The sequence below is a fragment of the Mustelus asterias genome, chromosome 2, assembly GCF_964213995.1.
Source record: "Mustelus asterias chromosome 2, sMusAst1.hap1.1, whole genome shotgun sequence".
Taxonomy (NCBI): Eukaryota; Metazoa; Chordata; class Chondrichthyes; order Carcharhiniformes; family Triakidae; genus Mustelus; species Mustelus asterias.
Window position 1 is genome coordinate 18,027,818 of NC_135802.1, and position 21,720 is coordinate 18,049,537.

Sequence of the window (21,720 nt, forward strand, 5' to 3'; positions counted from 1 at the left end):
CAGAGAAAATCCCCCCCATGGAAAAAATACCCCAGGAAATTTCTCTCAGGTGTTTGGAGACAACATGGATGGAGTATTATCTATGCAGATACTTGCTATCTGTATCTTGTGACCTGTGCTGCAGTAACAAATCGGTCCAACTCCTTCTTGGAGACAAAGTGAGAATCAACACCCACCACATTAACTGGCATTGTATTCCAGAGGCTCACTGTTCTCATTCATTCTATTCCTTCATTTGCATTGTTTAAACTCTTGTTCCCTGATCTACCCTAATCTGATACATTGGAATTGAACTATTGCAACTGGATTGCGCCAGTTATCCCTTCATGCATGTTCTGTCATTCATTGAGATCATGGATGACCATGATCTCATTCCATATACCAACTTTTGCCCCATATCCTGTGATACCTATAGTTAACTGAAATCTATCAATCTTAAATTTAATGTTAGCAGTTGATCGAACATCAAGGTATTTTAAACATCTGCCACCCTTTGCATGCCGAAGCGTTTCCTAATTAATCTCCTGAAAGGGCTGGCTCTAATTTTCAGACTATCATTTCAGATTTATCATAGGCTCTGGTAATAGACTCCCAAGAGAATGCATCGACTCCTCAGGACAAAAGCATGCAAGGCAGTGTATTTTATTCCTTCATGGAATGTGGGTGCCATTGGAAAGTCTAATATTTATTGCCCACCACTCACTTTCCTTGAAAAGGTGGTGGTTTGATTTGATTTATTATTGTCACATGTATTATCATACAGTGAAAAGTATTGTTTCTTGCGCGCTATACAGATAAAACATACCGTTCATAGAGAAGGAAACGAAAGAGTGCAGAATGTAGTGTTACAGTCATAGCTAGGGTGTAGAGAAAGATCAACTTAATGCAAGTCTATTCAAAAGTCTGACAGCAGCAGGGAAGAAGGTGTTCTTGAGTTGGTTAGTACGTGACCTCAGACTTTTGTATCTTTTTCCCGAAGGAAGAAGGTGGAAGAGAGAATGTCCAGGGTAGGGTCCTTAATTATGCTGGCTGCTTTGCCGAGGCAGTGGGAAATGTAGACAGAGTCAATGGATGGGAGGCTGGTTCGCGTGATGGATTGGGCTACATTCACAACCTTTTGTAGTTCCTTGCGGTCTTGGGCAGAGCAGGAGCCATATCAAGCTGTGATACAACCAGAAAGAATGCTTTCTATGGTGCATCTGTAAAAGTTGGAGAGAGTCGTAGCTGGCATACCAAATTCCCTTAGTCTTCTGAGAAAGTAGAGGCGTTGGTGAGCTTTCTTAACTATAGTGTCAGCATGGGGGGACCAGGACAGGTTGTTGGTGATCTGGACACCTCAAAACGTGAAGCTCTCGACCCTTTCTACTTCGTCCCCATTGATGTAGACAGGGCCATATTCTTCTTTACGCTTTCTGAAGTCGATGACAATCGACTTCTGGGAGGTGAGCCACCTTCTTCAATCACTGCAGTCCATGTGGTGTAGGAACATCCACAGTGCTGTTAGGAATGGAGTTCTAGGACAGTGAAAGAATGGTTCCAAGTCAGGATGATATGTGGCTTTGGGGGGAACTTGCAGTTGCTGGTGTTCCGATGCATCTACTGTCTTTGTCCTTTTAGATAGTTGTGGCTGCAGGTTCTGGCATTGACATGGTGGGCTCAGTGGCCTTTTTCTGCATGGTTCTATGGAAGATGTTGTCAAAGGAGCCTTGGTGAGTTGCTGCAATGCATCTTGAAGATTGTGCACATGGCTGCTACTATGCTCAGTGGTAGAGGGAGTGAATGTCTGTCGAAGGGTTGCCAATCAAGCAGTCTGCTTTGTGCTGCTTAGTGTGGAGTTTCTTGAGTGTTGTTGGAGCTACACTCATCCAGGCAAGTGGAGAATATTCCATCACACTCCTAACTTGTGCCTTGTAGATGGTGGACAGGCTTTGGGGAGTCAGGAGGTGAGTTACTGTCTGCACAATTCCAAGCCTCTGACCTGCTCTTGTAGCCACAGTATTTATATGGTTGGTCCAATTCAGTTTCTGGTCAATAGTAACCCCTGGTTATTGATAGTGGAGGATTCAGCAATGCTATTGAATGTTATGGGGAGATGGTTAGATTTTCTTGTTGGAGATGGTCATTGCCTGCCACTTTTATGGTGTGAATGTTACTTGCCACTTACTAACCCAAGCCTGGATATTGTCCAGGTCGTGCTACATGTGGACTCTGTATCTGGAGAGCCACGAATAATGTTGAACATTGTGCAATCATGAGCGAACATCCCCACTTTCTGACATGGAGAGAAGGTCATTGATGAAGCAGCTGAAAGTGTTTGGACCTATGACACTACCCTAAGGAACTCCTGCGGCAATGTCCTGAGAGTGAGATGTTTAACCTTCAACACTCACAACCATCTTGTTTTGTTCTAGGTGTGACTCTAACCAGTGGAGTCAACATGATTCCCATTGACTCCAGTTTTGCTAGGGCTCCTTAATGCCACACGGAATTGGATGCTGCCTTCATTTCAAGGACAGTCACTATCACCTCACCTATTAAGTTCAGTTATTTGCCCACGTTTGGACCAAGACAGTAATGGAATTGAGTGACCCTGGCGAAATCAGCATTGAGCGTCAGTGGGAAGGTTATTCCTGAGTAAATGCCGTGTGATAGTAATGTATACAATATTTGTGGTTGTCTTGTCAGGTAAGCTGTGCTTCAGCGGCAGCAGTAACCCTAATGCTAAGCACAATGCTGTCTACTGTTTCTAAGGTGACGACTGCCCTCTATTTATCTGCACCAGGGTTCTTTCAAACTGACGCAGGAGATTTTACAGAAATGAACAAATCCTCTGTGTACTGTATCATCCAAAATGTACCCAGACTTCTTTAAGTTGTGCATCCCACTATGCATGCATGTTAGAGCCACAACAACATAGACCCGTGCAGCAAGGATTCTTTGAGATTGCGTTCCTTAAAAGGTATAAAGAACAAAGAAAATTACAGCACAGGAACAGGCCCTCCGGCCCTCTAAGCCTGCACCGACCATGCTGCCTGACTTAACTAAAATCCCCTACGCTTCCGGGGACCATATCCCTCTATTCCCATCTCATTCATGTACTTGTCAAGACGCCCCTTAAAAGTCACTACCGTATCTGCTTCCACTACCTCCCCCAGCAACGAGTTCCAGGCACCCACCATTCTCTGTGTAAAAAATCTGCCTTGTACATCTCTTTTAAAACTTGCCCCATGCACCTTAAACCTATGCCCCCTAGTAATTGACTCTTCCACCCTGGGAAAAAGCTTCTGACTATCCACTGTGTCCATGCCTCTCATAATCTTGTAGACTTCTATCAGGTCTCCCCTCAACCTCCGTCGCTCCAGTGAGAACAAACCAAGTTTCTCCAACCTCTCCTCACAGCTAATGCCCTCCATACCAGGCAACATCGTGGTAAATCTTTTCTGTACCCTCTCCAAAGCCTCCACATCCTTCTGGTAGTGTGGTGACCAGAATTGAGCACTATATTCCAAGTGTGGCCTCACTAAGGTTCTATAAAGCATCAAAATGTCTTGCCAATTTTTAAACTCACTACCCCGGCCGATGAAGGCAAGCATGCCATATGCCTTCTTGACTACCTTCTCCACCTGCATTGCCACTTTCAGTGACCTGTGTACCTGTACAACCAGATCCCTTTGCCTATCAATATTCCTAAGGGTTCTGCCATTTACTGTATATTTCCTATCTGTATTAGACCTTCCAAAATGCATTACCTCACATTTGTCTGGATTAAACTCCATCTGCCATCTCTCCGCCCAAGTCTCCAACTGATCTATAACCTGCTGTATCCTCTGATGGTCCTCATCGCTATCCGCAAATCCACCAACCTTTGTGTCGTCCGCAAACTTACTAATCAATCCAGTTACATTTTCCTCCAAATCATTTATATATATTACAAACAGCAAAGGTCCCAGCACTGATCCCTGAGGAGCACCACTTGTCACAGCCCCCCATTCAGAAACGCACCCTTCCACTGCTACCCTCTGTCTTCTTTGACCGAGCCAGTTTTGTATCCACCTTGCCAGCTCACCTCTGATGCCATGCGACTTCACCTTCTGCACCAGTCTGCCATGAGGGACCTTGTCAAAGGCCTTACTGAAGTCCATGTAGACAGCATCCACTGCCCTATCCTCATCAATCATCTTCGTCACTTCCTCGAAAAACTCGATCAAGTTCGTGAGACACGACCTCCCCTTCACAAAATCATGTTGCCTCTCACTAATACATCCACTTATTTCCAAGTGGGAATAAATCCTGTCTCGAAGAATCCTCTCCAATAATTTCCCTACCACTGATGTAAGGCTCACAGGCATGTAATTACCTGGATTATTCTTGCTACGCTTCTTAAACAAAGGAACAACATTGGCTATCCTCCAATCCTCTGGGACCTCCCCTGTAAGAGTTTTAACAACACCAAGTTAAAGTCCAACAGGTTTATTTAGAACATAGAACATTACAGCGCAGTACAGGCCCTTCGGCCCTCGATGTTGCGCCGACCAGTGGAACCAATCTAAAGCCCCTCTAATCTACACTATTCCAATATCATCCATATGTTTATCCAATAACCATTTGAATGCTCTTAATGTTGACGAGTCCACTACTGCTGAGTAAAGAACCTACCTCTAACATCTGTCCTATATCTCTCACCCCTCAATTTAAAGTTATGTACCCTCGTGCTAGCCATCACCATCCGAGGAAAAAGGTTGTCACCATCCATAATGGCAAATGCCATTAGCTACCAAATTTGCTACCAAATAAACCTGTTGGACTTTAACCTGGTGTTGTTAAAACTCTTACTGTGTTTACCCCAGTCCAACGCCGGCATCTCCACATCATGACCTCCCCTGTAGCCAGTGAGGATACAAACATTTCTCTCAAGGCCCCAGCAATTTCCTCTCTTGCTTCTCTCAGTATTCTGGGGTATATCCCATCAGGCCCTGGAGACTTGTCTACCTTGATGTTTCTCAAGAACCCCAATACCTCCTTTTTGATCTCAACATGACTCAAACTATATACACATCCTTTCCCAGACTCATCATCCACCAAGTCCTTCTCTTTGGTGAATACTGAGGCAAAGTACTCACTTAATACCTCACCCATTTCCTCTGGCTCCACATATAGATTCCTCCTTTGTTCTTGAGTGGGCCAACCCTCTCCCTGGCTACCCTCTTGCTCTTTATGTATGTGTAAAAAGCCTTGGGATTTTCCTTAATCCTGCTGGCCAATGCTTTTTCATTACCCCTTTTAGCTCTTCTTACTCCTTGCTTAAGTTTCTTTCTACTTTCCTTGTATTCCACACTTGCTTCGTGTGTTCCCAGCCTCCTAGCTTTGACAAATGCTTCCTTTTTCTCTTTGACTAGACTCACAATATCTCTCGTTATCCAAGATTCCCAAAACTTGCCATACTTATCCTTCATCCTTACAGGAATGTGTCGGTCCTGAATCCTTATCAACTTACATTTGAAAGCCTCCTACATGCCAGATGTTGATTTGCCCTCAAACATCTGCCCCCAATCTACATTCTTCAGTTCCTGCCTAATATTGTTGTAATTAGGCTTCCCCCAATTTAGCACCTTAACTTGAGGACTACACTTATCTTTATCCATCAGTACTTTAAAGCTTACTGAATTGTGGTCACTGTTCCCGAACTACTCCCCTACTGAAACATCGACCACCTGGCCGGGCTCATTCCCCAATACGAGGTCCAGTATGGCCCCTTCCTTAGTTGGACTATCTACATACTGTTTCAGGAAGCCCTCCTGGATGCTCCTTACAAACTCTGCCCCATCCACGCCCCTAGCACTAAGTGAGTCCCAGTCAATATAGGGGAAATTAAAATCTCCCACCACAACAACCCTGTTACTTTTACACCTTGCCAAAATTTGCCTATACATCTGTTCCTCAATCTCCCGCTGGCAATTGGGTGGCCTATCGTAAACCCCCAACATTGTGACTACACTTTTCCTATTCCTGAGCTCTACCCATATTGCCTCGCTGTATGAGCCCTCCGAGGTGTCCTCCCGGAGTACAGCTGTGATATTCTCCTTAACCAGAATAATATAATGTATAGGACATTATCCATTGCATTCATGCATATTTAGTAATGTCATATAGAAATATTACTTATTTACAGATAGGGTGTGGTCTCCACCTGTGAAATTACATGTATCCTGGGTGCTAAAGTTACTGTTAAATCCTGTGGTATTTTAACATTCAGAATTGGTTCCAGGAAAGTAGCAGACTTGAAGGATGATTCTTATTTTCTTTGACCTTGGCTGATGCTAACAGTCCCTGTGACAGTCACTGAGCTGAGGACTTCTGCAATGAGCTTCAAGCCAGGTGCACATTGAGCAGCATTTTGGACTGGTTTGACTTGTTTAAACAGCGGGTGGGGCAAAAGTTATACCTTAAAATCGGCCCCATAGAATGTGGTCAAAATGGTGATGGTGTGCTCTATGTCTGCTGGTATTATGGCCAAGATAGGCATTAGGAAACAGATGAGCAAGATACAAGAGAGACTTCATAATGTGACAGGTGTGGACAAGGCATTACTGTCAAGCAGTCAAAAACATCAATTGACTGTTCTTCAGCTGCAGCACTCCTCTGTTGAAATCATTTGGGACATAGATGGCTTGCTTTTGAATGCTGAATACCTTGCAGCTTACGGGAAGGATATGGCCCCTTGCTCAAGTTGATGAATGCCAAATGTTCAACAGAAATCATAGGCAATATGCTTGGGGGTTTGTTGCCTATTTAGACTTCTGGTTACTTGTGAGAGGCTGGTCATCTTGCTGCCTCTGGTGAAGGTATATGTTTGTTGGTGAGGAAACCAGTGGTGACTAAGGAGGAGATGGAGGGAACAGAGGAGGTGCAGGAGGGACTAGTCCATCATTAATGCAGCCCACCAAGTTCTGATGGCACATTGTACAAATGTGAAGGGTCAACTTGTACTCACTTTCTGTGGACTATGCTTCATGTTCTGGCTTCTCCTCTAGCTCTACCTCTGTTTCTAGGTCAGAAGCCTAAGCCCTTATGGTCAACAGAAAGCCCTGTGAGATATAAAAAGATTTAAATCAATGTTACCATCAATTGTATCAGTCTCAAGCTGCAGACATTCACAGGTTTGATTTGATTTGATTTGATTTGACTTATTATTGTCACATGTATTAGTATGCTATGAAAAGTATTGCTTCTTGCTCGCTATACAAAGTCTACTGTACACAGAGAAGGAGAGAGTGCAGAATGTAGTGTTACAGTCAAAGCTACGGTGTAGAGAAAAATCAACTCAAACGAGGTAGGTCCTTTCAAAAGTCTGATGGCAGCAGGGAAGAAGCTGTTCTTGAGTCGGTTGGTATGTGTCCTCAGACTTTTATATCCTTTTCCCAAAGGAAGAAGGTGGAAGAGAGTATATCCGGGGTGTGTGGAGCCCTTGATTATGCTGGCTGCTTTGCCGAGGCAGCAGGAAGTATACACAGAGTTAGTGGATGGGAGGCTGGTTTGCATGATGGACTAGACTTTGTCCATGACCCTTTTTTGCGGTCTTGGACAGAGAAGTAGCCATAGCAAGCTGTGATGCAACCAGAAAGTGTGCTTTCTATGGTGCACCTGTAAAAGTTGGTGGGAGTCGTAGTGGACATGTCAAATTTCCTTAGCTTCCTTGAGAAAGTAGAGGCATTGGTGGGCTTTCTTAACTATAGCGTCGGCATGGAGGGACCAGGACAGGTTGTTGGTGATCTGGATACCTAGAAACCTGAAGCTCTCGACCACTCCCACTTCGTCCCCATTGATGTAGAGAGGGGCATGTTCTCCGCTATGCTTCCTGAAGTCGATGACTATCTCCTGCATTTTGTTGTCATTGCAGGAGAGATTATTGTTGTTACACCAGTTCACCAGATTCTCTATCTCTTTCCTGTACTCTGTCTCATCATTGTTTGAGATCCGATCCACTACGGTAGTGTCATCAGCAAACTTGAAAATCGAGTTGGAGGGGAATTTGGCCACACAGTCATGGGTGTATAAGGAGTATAGTAAGAGGCTGAGGACTCAGCCTTGGGCACTAGTGTTGAGGATGATCGTGGAGGAGGTGTTGTTGCCTATCCTTACTGATTGCGGTCTGTAGGTTAGGAAATCTAGGTTCCAGCCGCAGAGGGAGGAGCCAAGCCCCAGGTCACGGAGTTTGGAGATGAGTTTCGTAGGAATAATGGTTTTGAAGGCTGAGCTGTAGGCAATAGATCGGAGTCTAACATAGGTGTCTTTGTTATCTAGGTGTTCCAAGGTTGAGTGTAGGGCCAGGGAGATGGCGTCTGCTGTGGACTTATTGCAGCAATAGGCAAACTGTAGTGGATCCAGGCGATCTGGGAGGCCAGAATTGATTTGTGCCATGACTAACTTTTCGAAGCACTTTGTAATGATGGACGTTAGAGCCACCGGATGATAGTCATTAAGGCACTGAATACAGGATTTGGGATGCCTTGTTGAAGTTGTACAAGACATTGGTAAGGACACACTTGGAATACTGTGTGCAGTTCTGGTCACCCGATTATAGAAAGGATATTATTAAACTAGAAAGAGTGCAGAAAAGATTTACTAGGATGCTACCGGGACTTGATGGTTTGAGTTATAAGGAGAGGCTGGATAGACTGGGACCTTTTTTCTTTGGAGCGTAGGAGGCTGAGGAGTGATCTTATAGAGGTCTATAAAATAATGAGGGGCATAGATAAGGTAGATAGTCAATATCTTTTCCCAAAGGTAGGGGAGTCTAAAACTAGAGGGCATAGGTTTAAGGTGAGAGGGGAGAGATGCAAAAGTGTCCAGAGGGGCAATTTTTTCACACAGAGGGTGGTGAGTGTCTGGAACAAGCTGCCAGAGGTAGTAGTGAAGGCAGGTACAATTTTGTCTTTTAAAAAGCATTTAGATAGTTACATGGATAAGCTGAGTATAGAGGGATATGGGTCAAATGCGGGCAATTGGGATTAGCTTAGGGGTTTAAAAGAAATGTCGGCATGGACAAGTTGGGCTGAAGGGCCTGTTTCCATACTGTAAACCTCTATGACTCTAAGGCACGCTACCTGGCTTTTCTTTGGTACTGGGATGATGGGCATCGTCTTGAAGCAGATAGGGACCTCAGATTTATGTAAAGAAAGGTTGAAGCTGTCTGCGAATACCCCCGCCAGCTGGTCCTTGCAGGATCTGAGTGCTATATATTTTTGTGTTTGCATTTAAAACAAAATACTGTGGACGCTGGAAATCTGAAATTAGAAACAGAAAATACTGCAAAAACTCAGCAGGTCTTGTAGCATTTGTGAATAGTTAAACCTTTTGAGTCCATGTGACTTCTTCAGATGTGTGTGACCTATCTATCAACAAGGCAACTGCAGTCCAGTCCAAACTTCCAGTCCTACAAAATTCAAACAGGACAAAGGTTCACTCAGAGTGGTAGGGGCCTGGAACTCACTACCTGAAACTATACAGTGCAGTTTCCATTGCAGTTGCTTGCCTTGATAATCTAATGCCACCGATTTCTTCTGTACCTCCTTGATGGCTCTCCCAGAACCAGGTAAAACATGGATGCATTGTTTTGCCCTGCCCCATGCATAAAGCACCTGGATGCTGCTACTGGCTGTGTAACCAATGAACCTGAATGCAGTAAAGCACAATCAGTAAAACTTACATTCCTTGCCCGCATAGCAGCAATAATCTCACCTGATCTGCTGCCATCCAAGCTGTTTCAGTCAGCACCACAATTGCTAATTAACCATTAGGGTGCTTAATAGATCCTGTGCACAGTTATTGCCCAGTGGCCATGTGTAGGTTTAAGGTGTTAAGTATAGACATTATAGCAGAAACTCCAGAGGACTACTTTGATTATAAATTGGTCCTGTCACTGTTGACTTAACCTCTGGTGCTGGTCAACCTTGGAAAAAAAAAAATTGGTGACATGAAAAATAAAAATCGAACAAGCCAGTTGGGCTCATTGGCATTAATAATAATTGTCCCAATTTTACTCAATTCTAAAACAATCAAAATCTAAAACCTTGCTGGCTGTTTTATTTATGCAGGTGTCAATGGCAAGGCCAGTGTTGATTGCCCATTACTAATTGCCCTTGAACTGAGTGGCTTGCTAGGCCATTTCAGAGGGCAGTTAAGACCATAAGACCATAAGACATAGGAGCGGAAGTAAGGCCATTCGGCCCATCGAGTCCACTCCACCATTCAATCATGGTTGATTTCAACTCCATTTACCCGCTCTCTCCCCATAGCCCTTAATTCCTCGAGAAATCAAGAATTTATCAATTTCTGTCTTGAAGACGCTCAACGTTAAGAGTCAATCGCATTTCTGTGGGCCTGGTGTCTCACACGGAACAGGGAAGGATGGCAAAGTTCCTTCCCTAAAGGGCATTATTTGTGAACTAAATGGATTTCTAACAACAATTAATGATAGTTTCATGGTCACCAAACTTTTAATTCCAAATTTTTGATTAATTGAATTTAAATTCCACCAAGTACTCTGATGGGATTTGAACCCATATTTCCAGGACATTGGCCTGGGCTTTTGGAATACCACTATTCCACTGTCCCCCATTCCCCCCAAACTGTGTTATTTAACAACACAGTTTAACTTTCACAAATGAATTAGCTTAACATTTAACAATTGAACAATACTCAAACATAACAAGGTACAAACAATTATTAACTGCTCACCTATTCCTATGAGTTCCAATTCAAGCAATATTCCTCTTATAGACTTAAACACCATCTTTAAAATTAGTTAGCAAAACACAGACTTACTTGCTTGTGCTTGCCAGTATTGGTGCAACCACTAGAGAGAGAGACATGTCTTTCTTCTTTCAGAAGCAGGCAGTAACTGCTTGTTTTAAAATGAAACAGAAACTGTTTTCTTAGCAAGCGTAGCTCCTCCCATTAAGCACATGACTCTGTCCCTGTTAATCAACCTAATCAAAACTCTACTCTGAAACCCCAGGGAAATCTAAGGAAACACTAAGGCATTAGCCCTGCTGAAACAAACACTTCATGTACTTATCCTGTTCTCCCAACTACTAATTTAAAGCTTTTTCCCAGACAAATTGGGGCCATGCAAAAGATCTGAATTCTAAACAAACCCCTTGCAAGAAACATGATATAATATATTTCTTAAAGGTACAGTATCATCACACAACCCCAACTCCATACCTGCTCCATACCTGCACCATCCCTCCCCCTCTCAAACAATGCCCACAGGTTAAGGGAGTGCAGAGAGAGAGAATGGGTGACCACTAGATAGTCTAGGAGGACCAAGCAGATAGTGCAGGTATCCCTTGAGTCCATCTTGCTCGCTAACTTTATGCTCCTCTTCTGCCCATGTGGGATGACAGTTTGATAATTAGATATTTTAAATCTTTATTGTGACATTCAGGTATTGAGTGCATCCAGGCAACTCCATCAGCAGGTAAATTCAACTACAGATGCACCCCTTAAACTGACCAATCTAAATAGTCTGGACAGACAAAACCGTACATTATTATTATACTGTAAATTGTTATAGGGGATTTTAACAGTGGCTTCAATGCACTGTTGGTGTACTTGTGACAATGATATAAAAACCTATACAGGATTGGAATAACCTTGTAGTTATGTGTTCTACAAGTGCATGATTGAATTTGATTAGCTCTGTTCACTACAACTTTGCATTGATTAGTTTATGATTAGGAATAATGTTAAAATCGACCTTGCTTTCTTGTTTATCCCAATGGGGATTCCCCTGTCTGAAAGAAGAGACATTACTTTGAATAGTCTTTACTGACCAAACATTCCACCAGTGCATATAATGCTGCTCCTATCTTGAGTTAGGCAATTATTAAATTGTGGAACACAGAAAACTATTTAACATTGCATATTATCCTGCAGTGTGGGAGGGAATCCCACTGAATGCAAGCATTTGGTGCACTCTTCTCTGCCAAGTTCAAACAAGACCGCTGAGTCCCTTCAAGTCATGATGCACATGCTGGCCACCCGAAGGACGAGTCAGTTAGTAAGTACTATGCCGATCTTGAAGAAAGGGGGAACTGAGGCACTCATATTGGTATCTTTCTAGGACATAGGGAAAGGTCCTTATGATGAATCATTGCATTAAAAACTTCTTAAAATTCTTTCAAGGAATGTGGGTGTCATTGGCAAGCCAACATTTGTTGCCCATCCCTAATTGACCTTGAACATTTCAGGGGGCAGTTATGAGACCACCACCTTACTGTGAATGTGGAGGCATGTATAGGTCAGGCCAGGTAAGGACATTAGTGAACCAGATGGGTTTTTATCACAATTAATGATAGCTTCATTGTCACCATTAGAGACTAGCTTTGTGTTCCAGATTTATTAATGGCATTTTAAATTCCACCAGCTGCCATGATGGGATTTGAACTGTGTCCCCTGGACCTCTGGATTGCTAGATCAGTGACATTACCCGTGCGTCACCATCTCCCCATTTCAATAAAACACAGTTACAATCTACATTGCAATCAAGCAGCTAATAGTGACATTTAAAGGTGTTAAAACATGCTCGCTTACCTTTCAGACTGTGCCTGGCTCCCTCAACAGGCCTGGTGTACTTTTAATGGATTTCCACAACTCCGTATCAGATGAAAGTGGTGTGCGGGAGGAAATCAGATCTTCGTCTCCAATTTAAAATGGGGAACATGTCCTCAGCAGGGGCGGATTGTTTCCCCCTCGAGCATTCCTGACCTGCAGGGATCTGACACAGGATCAGGACTGTGGAGGAAAACTAGATTTCCTCTTTAAAAAAAAGTGCAGACATAGGCCCATCGAAATGTACTTCTGCACCCAGATGTAAATTTAGCCCTTGATGTCTTTCACATAGCATTAACCTGAATAAGCAGAGATTTGATTAAAGAAACCATCACTAATCCCAAACAGTTGTTGGGCAATTTGTTTTCAGGCAAAGCACAGTTGGCATCCATATTACCTAAATTAACCTCAATCATCATGCATTATTTTTAATGACTCCACATTTAACTGATAATGATGAGGAGCAGGAACCGTCAGTATAATAAATAAGAAATTAAATGTTGACAAGAATTTACATTTATCTTTGGCTTGCAGAATCTTTGGACAGCTTGACTGAGGAGGGACTTTTCATAAGGGACTTAAGTGGGAGGAAAGATTGTTCTCCTTAAGAACAGAGACACTTCAGGGGAGATTTAAGAGAAATGTTCAGAATTATGAAGAGTTTTGATATAATGAATACGGAGGAACTTTGGAAGGAGGGTCACTAACCACAGGACACTGGAAAGACGGAGGCTGAGGGGAGACCTGATAGAGGTCTACAAAATTATGAGAGACATTGATGGGTAGATAGAGGCTTTTCCCCAGGGTGTAAGTGTCAATTACAAGGGGGCACAGGTTCAAGGTAAGAGGAGGAAAGTTAAAAGGAGATGTGCGGGGAACATTTTTCACACAGAGAGTGGTGGGTGTCTGGAAGGCGCTGCCAGTGGAGGTGGTGGAAGCAGGCACATTAGCAACATTTAAGAGGCATCTGGATGGGTACATGAAGAGGGAGGGAATAGAGGGATACGGACTGAATAAGGACAGAAGGTTTTGTTGAGTTTAGTTAGGGCATCATGATTGGAATGGCCTTAGAGGACCTAAGGGCCTGTTCCTGTGCTGTACTTTTCTTTGTTCTTTGACACAGGTTTAAGGTAGTTGGCAAGGTAACCTGAGGGAAACTGAAGCGAATTTCTTTAATGCAGTTAAGATCAGGAATGCACTGTCTGAAGGATGGTGGAAGGAGATTCAGTGGTAATTGGGTAGTTCTCTATCAAAGGAAGAATTTGCAAGGCAATGAGGAAAGAGCGGGTGAGGATTGGGACTATTTGCTGAGTCTTTAAAGAGTTGGCAAAGGAACAATAGGCTGCTTGACCTCCTTCCAGTTGTATGACATAAGTATTTCCGAGTATTTTGTTTGGTTCCACTGAAAATCATGGGTGAATTTTCTCAGGGCTTTGCCCACTATGGTGCTGTATAGTTATCTTGGTTACACAGATAACTGTGTCTCTCCCAAAGTTCCTGTGTCACAATGGAAAAAGCTTCAAGAAAATTCACCCCCTGTGAAGTACCTCAGCACTTGAAATCTTTAGAAAATGCAAGGTTTTTTCCAACTGCTGGCTATATCACTTTCTCAAAACATTGCTTAATTTTGAATGAAAAGTTTGTTGATGAAATCTTTTGCTTATCGTCTGAAATTCTCGCAAACGAAAAACTTCTCTACCCTCTATCTTTTTCATCAGGGGATTTCAGTAACCAATAGCTGTGGACCTGAGACAATGGGCCCGATTTTTACCATCGTGTTGCGCCAGTTTTCGGGCACGAAAACTTGGTAAAGTTGGGTGTGAGATGAGTAGCGCAATCCGCGCTCGCCCTCCGCGCCTGTTTTTCCTTTACCAAAGCCCGAAAATGGCCGTGATCGGGACCATTTAGATGTGACTGCCATTTAGATGCGTTTGCATGCATTTAAATTGACTTAATGGGCTGCACGCCCAACCGTACCAGCACTTCCCCCTTTACCACCGCGTTCGCCCATCCAGAATCGGCGTGAAACAGACATGTTGCATAGAAGTCCGATTCGGGTGCTCTAGTTAGTGAGGAGGTAATAGCCGAGCGTCCAACGGCTCTCTGCTTGAGATCAGTTGAGGTGGGGGGGGGGGGGGGGGGGGGGGGGTCCACTGCCACTCTGCCTGAGATCAGTGAGGGGGAAGGGAGTGTCCGCTGCCACTCTGCCTGTGATCAGTGGGGGGGGGGGCCTGCGATTGGTCTGGGTGGCGGGGGGGGGGGGGGGGGGGGGGTGAGAGGGATAAGGGGGTCAGTAATGTTGTGGGGGTGGGGCAATGTCTGTGGGGGTGAGTAGGAGGCATTATCCAGCCCAGGAGGGATGTGGCAGGGGAGCAGCATTCTCTCTGTGTGCACAGTTGGAGGCGCCGATCGGAGCTGCAGGGTTTTGGGCGTGTTAAGCCCCGCCTATTGGCTTCTGCAGCGCGATTCGGAATCGCTGATATTTTTTCAGGCAGAGTGCGTATGGGGGCGCCTGAGAACGGGTCTAAAAGTCTGATCTGAAACACTCCCAGTTTCAAGTCTGCCCAGTACTTAGAATCAAAACGGTAAAATAGGACCCAACAGCTTCAGTTCTCTGACTTAGAAACATACAAACTAGAAGCAGAAATAGGCCATTCAGCCCTTCAAGCCTGCCCCGCCATTCATTTTGATTATGGCTGATCATCAAATTCAAATATCCTGATCTTGCCTTCCCCTCACCATATCTCTTGATCCCTTTAGTCCCAAGGCTATATCTAATTTATTCTCGAACTCGCACAACGTTTTAACCTTTAATTTCTGTAGTTGCCATGGTGCCCTTTATCTGCAATGGTTCCCCTACATAGATGGCCAGCCTGGCCTTTGTGTTTTCTAAGTTTAGGAGTTGAATACCAGCCTGGAGGCAATTATAAGTCTGCTCCCCGATAATGGAGACCACAGCCCCGTATCCACTTCCATTTTTAATGGGTGGCCATCTGCTATCAACTCCACCATTATGGAGGCAACCTTTGTTGTGAAGATGTGATTTAATTGCATTGTTCCTGGTTAAGGGCCTCCCTGCACTGTATGGTTTGGTACTGGCCTTGGCCTTTTTTCAAAATAGCATGTGTTTTGACTGTCCCTTTATCTTAGCCTTGGTTGTGGTCTTCTGCAGCACTTGCAGTAGTCCGCAGTCTGGCATCTTCAACCTTCTGGAATATGGTCCCTAGGAATCTGAAGGTTGAGCCTGTCCTTCCTTTGCCTAGTGATGTGACTCAGGCTCCACTGCTGTAAGACATCCTGAGATATTTTACTGATACCATCACTCTGGACATCGCATGAAGCCCCTCCCCCCAATCGGAGGACACTGCCATCTGATATCCCCTGTAATTTCTGAGCTCCTCTCTTTGCATTCTCCAATGATAGAGCTATCTCAATGGCCTTCTTTAGATCCAAATTTGGTTCTGCCGACAAATTGTTTTGGACTGTCACATTGTTAATTCCACAGACCAGACTATCTTGCAACATGTCGGTCAGGATAGGGGGTGGGTGGGTGGGGGGGGGGCGCGTGCAGTGCACAATGCTCTGCCAATTTTCGCAACCTAGTCAGACATTTGGTAACGGATTCCCCAGGGAGGTTCGCCCTGTGTGGTGAACCATCGTTGGTTCCCACTAGATAGTACTGAGCCAGGGTCTGGCCAGTACTACAAGTATGTATATATGTTGGGGTTAGGGATGGGTTGTTCTACTTGTTGCTGTTGGGGTTAGGGTTGGGCTGTTACACCTTGTATTATAGTTATTGTGGTACATCCCAGTCGGGCTCCGCCGCCTGGGAGAAGTATAAAGGTCTCTGCTCTGTCTGGGACCCCTCAGTCTGGGATCGTGTATATAATTAGTAGCTTTGTTGTACAGCAAATAAAAGCCTTTATTTCCTGAGCATCTCAAGCCTCGTGTGTGATAACGCGCATCAATTTTATTTGCTGTAAATAAACTCTCGTCGAAAAAAAAACGATATAGAGAGAGTATGGAGCAGATACTGAAGCCTGAACGCCTTACACTAGATCCACGTGCGGCGGGCGCCTCTAACACCTTCGACCACTGGTTGAAATGTTTTGAGGACTACCTGGCAGCCTCTGCAGCGGTCACCACAGATGATGACAGACTCCGGGTCCTCCATGCGAGGGTAAGCGACACTGTCTACCTCGCGATCCGTGTGGTCACTGACTACACAAAGGCCCTCGAGCTTCTTAAGAAGCGTTATATTAAACCGCCCAACGAAATACATGCTCGTTACCTCTTAGCCACTCGACGACGGCAGTCCGGCGAAACGACAGAGGAATACGCGAACGAGCTCCTACCGCTAGCCAGGGGCTGTAACTGCAAAGCAGTGTCGGCAGAGCAGAATATGAACGACCTCGCTCGAGATGCGTTTGTGGCGGGAGTCGGATCATCTTACATCCGACTCAAACTACTGGAGAAAGGTAATCTTGACCTCACCCAGGCAATAGAACTAGCGGAGATGCTGGAGACGGCCACCAAAAGCCTAGTATTGTATCCTGAAGACCACGTGGAGACAACGTGGCAGGAGTAGTCGCCAATCCCTCCTCGTCCCTCGGGTTCGAAATGCTGCGTGATGGCGTGCTCACACTCGGGCCAGACGACGGCAGCAGCTCCGGGCGGCCCGCGGTGTTACTTCTGTGGGGGAGCGAAGCATGCTTGGCAACGGTGTCCCGCTAAAGCTGTGTTGTGCTCCGCCTGCGGTAAGAAGGGGCACTATTCGAAAGTGTGCCGATCTAAATCTGCTTCTCGGAACAGCAGTGCGGCCTGCGATTCCTCGGAGCCCGGTTCTTCGTCGTCGACATCGTCGAGGGTTTCGTCCACGTGCGAGGCCAGGACGACGCCATTACAGTCGACGGAGTCGGAGATGTGTGACCACCAGGGGTCGCGGAGTTTGGCGCCATCACCCACGTGCGACCTATGGGAGCGGCCATGTTGGTCGGCACCGACCGCGAACGACCAGCAAGGGTCGTCCTCGTCAATCTCAGCTGCCTGCAGTGGCGCTCATGAACCAACGGTGGCGTCGATCATCCTGGACCAGGCCAAGCCTCATAGACTTGACAAGTCTATGATGGACATTCAGGTAAACGACCACTTGCTTTATTGTCTGTTTGACAGCGGGAGCACTGAGAGTTTTATCCACCCAGACGCTGTGAAGCGGTGTGGACTCCGGATTCAACCTGTCAAACAGACAATTTCTATGGCATCAAGGTCCCGGTCTGTCACCGTGCTAGGGGGTTGCGTGGTAACTTTAACGGTGCAAGGCACAGTTTACGAGCGTTTCAAGCTCCTGGTGTTGCCGCACCTTTGCGCGCCAATACTTCTCGGACTAAACTTCATGGTCCACTTGAGGAGTGTAACCCTACAGTACGGTGGGCCACTCCCTTCGCTTTCAGTGGGAGAACAGCAGCCTCCAAATTGCCTGTAGCCTCTCGACGCTGAAGATCACCACACCCTCCCTGTTCCAGAATCTTGTGCCAGGCTGCAAGCCCATTGCGACTAAGAGTAGGCGTTACAGCGCTGAGGATCGGATCTTCATTCGATCTGAAGTTCAGCGGCTCCTCAAGGAAAGGATCATACAACCTAGTGCTAGTCCGTGGAGAGCGCAGGTCGTGGTGGTCAAGAGTGGGAACAAACCCCGGATGGTCATTGACTATAGTCAGACCATTAATAGATACACGCAGCTGGATGCGTATCCCCTCCCGCGCATATCTGACATGGTCAATCAGATTGCGCAGTACCGGGTGTTCTCCACCATAGACCTCAAGTCTGCCTACCACCAACTCCCCATTCGCCCAGAGGACCGACAATACACGGCTTTTGAGGCGGATGGTCGCTTGTATCACTTTTTCAGGGTTCCCTTTGGTGTCACCAATGGGGTCTCGGTCTTCCAGCGTGCTATGGACCGAATGGTGGACCAGAACGGGCTGTGGGCTACCTTCCCGTACCTGGATAACGTCACCATCTGCGGCCATGACCAGCAGGACCACGACACAAATCTCCTGAATTTCCTACACACTGCATCTCGCCTACAACAGGGAGAAGTGTGTGTTTCGTACGCGCCGTTTAGCCATCCTCGGATACGTGGTGGAAAACGGGGTCATTGGCCCTGATCCAGACCGTATGCGTCCCCTCTTTGAACTTCCCCTGCCCACTAGTGCAAAAGCACTGAGAAGATGCTTAGGCTTCTTCTCTTATTATGCGCAGTGGGTTCCCAATTACGCGGACAAAGCCCGTCCGCTCATCAAGTCCACTTCTTTTCCCCTAACACCAGAGGCCCGATTGGCCTTTGATAAACTGAAAGCCGACATCGCGAAAGCTACGATGCACGCTGTTGATGAGTCCATCCCCTTTCAGGTGGAGAGCGATGCATCTGATTTCGCCCTGGCCGCCACACTTAACCAGGCGGGCAGGCCCGTCGCCTTTTTTTCCCGCACCCTCCAAGGCCCCGAAATTTGGCATTCAGCGGTGGAAAAGGAGACCCAGGCCATTGTGGAGGCCGTCAGGCACTGGCGCCATTACTTGGCGGGAAAACGGTTCACCCTGATCACGGACCAGCGGTCCGTGGCGTTCATGTTTAATAACACGCTGAGGGGCAAGATCAAGAACGACAAGATCTTGCGGTGGAGAATTGAACTCTCCACCTATAACTATGACATCATGTATCGTCCAGGGAAACTCAATGAGCCCTCGGATGCCCTCTCGCGTGGAACATGCGCCAGTATACAGGAAGACCGTTTGCAGGCTCTCCATAATGACCTATGCCATCCTGGGGTCACTCGGCTCTACCACTTTATAAAAGCCCGCAATCTGCCCTACTCGGTGGAGGATGTCAGGTCCATAACAAGAGGCTGTCGGGTATGCGCGGAATGCAAACCGCACTTTTACCGACCTGACCGGGCACAATTAGTCAAGGCCACTCGTCCCTTCGAAAGACTGAGTGTCGATTTTAAGGGCCCCCTTCCTTCAACAGATCGGAATGTGTACTTCCTCAACATCATTGACGAGTACTCGAGATTCCCTTTTGTTATTCCCTGCTCTGATACATCCGCTGCCACGGTTATCAAGGCATTCCATGATCTTTTTACCCTGTTCGGGTACCCCAGCTACATTCACAGCGACAGGGGCTCGTCGTTCATGAGCGATGACTTGAGGCAATACCTGCTCTCATACGGGATTGCCTCTAGTAGAACCACGAGCTACAACCCTAGGGGTAACGGACAGGTGGAACGTGAGAATGCTACAGTCTGGAAGGCTGTCTTACTGGCGTTGAAGTCAAAAAGCCTTCCAGTCTCCCGTTGGCAAGAGGTGCTCCCTGATGCGCTCCATTCCATACGCTCACTCCTGTGTACGGCAACCAACGCTACTCCCCATGAGAGGCTGTTTTCATTCCCTCGGAAGTCTTCCTCTGGGACCTCATTACCATCTTGGTTGACGTACTCAGGACCTGTCCTCCTGCGGCGACATGTAAGGGCCCGCAAGTCCGACCCGTTGGTCGAACAGGTCCATCTCCTCCACGCCAACCCTCAGTATGCCTATGTGGCACACCCTGACGGGCGAGAGGACACGGTCTCGATCCGAGACCTGGCGCCAGCAGGGGACGTAGAAACCCCTGTCGCTCCCATACCCCCTGTTACAAACCCCATAACTCTTGTTTCCCCTCCGGACACGGCGCGGGCAGCATCGGGACCATTACTTAAACCTTTTACTCCCATGTACAGCTTGCCTGAGTCCAGAGGATGGTTGCCACTTCAGGGCGTGTCGGAACTCCATGGATTACCATCACCTCAGGGTCAACCGGCCCGTGAGACTGTGGAGGAACAGTTGGACATCGCCTTGGGGAGAACGCCACCGCGAGTGCCTACTCCGGTGTCATCGCCGGTATTGAGGAGGTCACAACGACGGTGCGGTCCCCCTGACCGTCTGAACTTATAGACTGATGACAAATTATTCTGTTTTTTTGTACCCCGCCGGCCTTTGTCTTCAAAGGAGGGGTGAATGTGGTGAACCATCGTTGGTTCCCACTAGATAGTACTGAGCCAGGGTCTGGCCAGTACTACAAGTATGTATATATGTTGCTGTTGGGGTTAGGGATGGGTTGTTCTACTTGTTGCTGTTGGGGTTAGGGTTGGGCTGTTACACCTTGTATTATAGTTATTGTGGTACATCCCAGTCGGGCTCCGCCTCCTGGAGAGGTATAAAGGTCTCTGCTCTGTCTGGGACCCCTCAGTCTGGGATCGTGTATATAATTAGTAGCTTTGTTGTACAGCAAATAAAAGCCTTTATTTCCTGAGCATCTCAAGCCTCGTGTGTGATAACGCGCATCATCCTGTTGTGTTAAAGTGGTATCTCCCGAGTATTAAAGAAGGTTTCTGGTCACAGTAACCTTTAACCAAGTCTACCAATTCATTAAATGTTTTGTAGTCAGGGACATCTGGATAAGTCAGGCTGTTTATTACCCTGAAGGTTGGGACCCCACATGCTTGTCAACAGGATCACTTTCTGCTTCTCATCCCCCTCAATATTGTTAGCCAGACAAAAACCCTATGTATTGGGCCCAGTCTTCTATGCATGTATCATAGGCTTCAAGTTTACCAAAGGACGCATTTTTCTTACTGGAGGATTACTTGTCTTGACAGTAAAGATGGTCCGGAGGGAAGAAAATATCCCGCTTGTTGCCAATCTTACCGAGGCCAGCCTTCTGTCACAATCATCCTTTATTTACGCTGTGTTCTGAATACCATTCAGCAGCTACAGAGTGCAGATCAGCGCTGAATCCTTGGACTGCTGGCCTGAGTGGAGCCAGGTAGTTTTAAACCCTCTGCTACTCCTTCCCTATTGGGCAAGCCTCCACGTGCTTAATAGGGGAGCTCATATTTTACGAGGCCTATGGGGAGATCTCTTGGCGATTCCCCCGTGGCCATCATAACAGTGGGTTTCACTGTCCAATTTTCCCGCTGTTTCCACCGAACTTGGGAGTGGTGTAGTGGAGGAAATTCTGTGTTATAGAACAAAGAACAGTACAGCACAGGAAACAGGCCCTTCAGCCCT

General features: G+C 46.3%; 1 protein-coding gene across 4 annotated transcripts in view; it reads left to right on the top strand.

The window, feature by feature from the left end:
- The window catches only part of galnt11 (UDP-N-acetyl-alpha-D-galactosamine:polypeptide N-acetylgalactosaminyltransferase 11 (GalNAc-T11)), a 200,005-nt gene that overhangs the window by 109,654 nt on the left and 68,631 nt on the right, over positions 1-21,720 (top strand). The window lies entirely within an intron of this gene.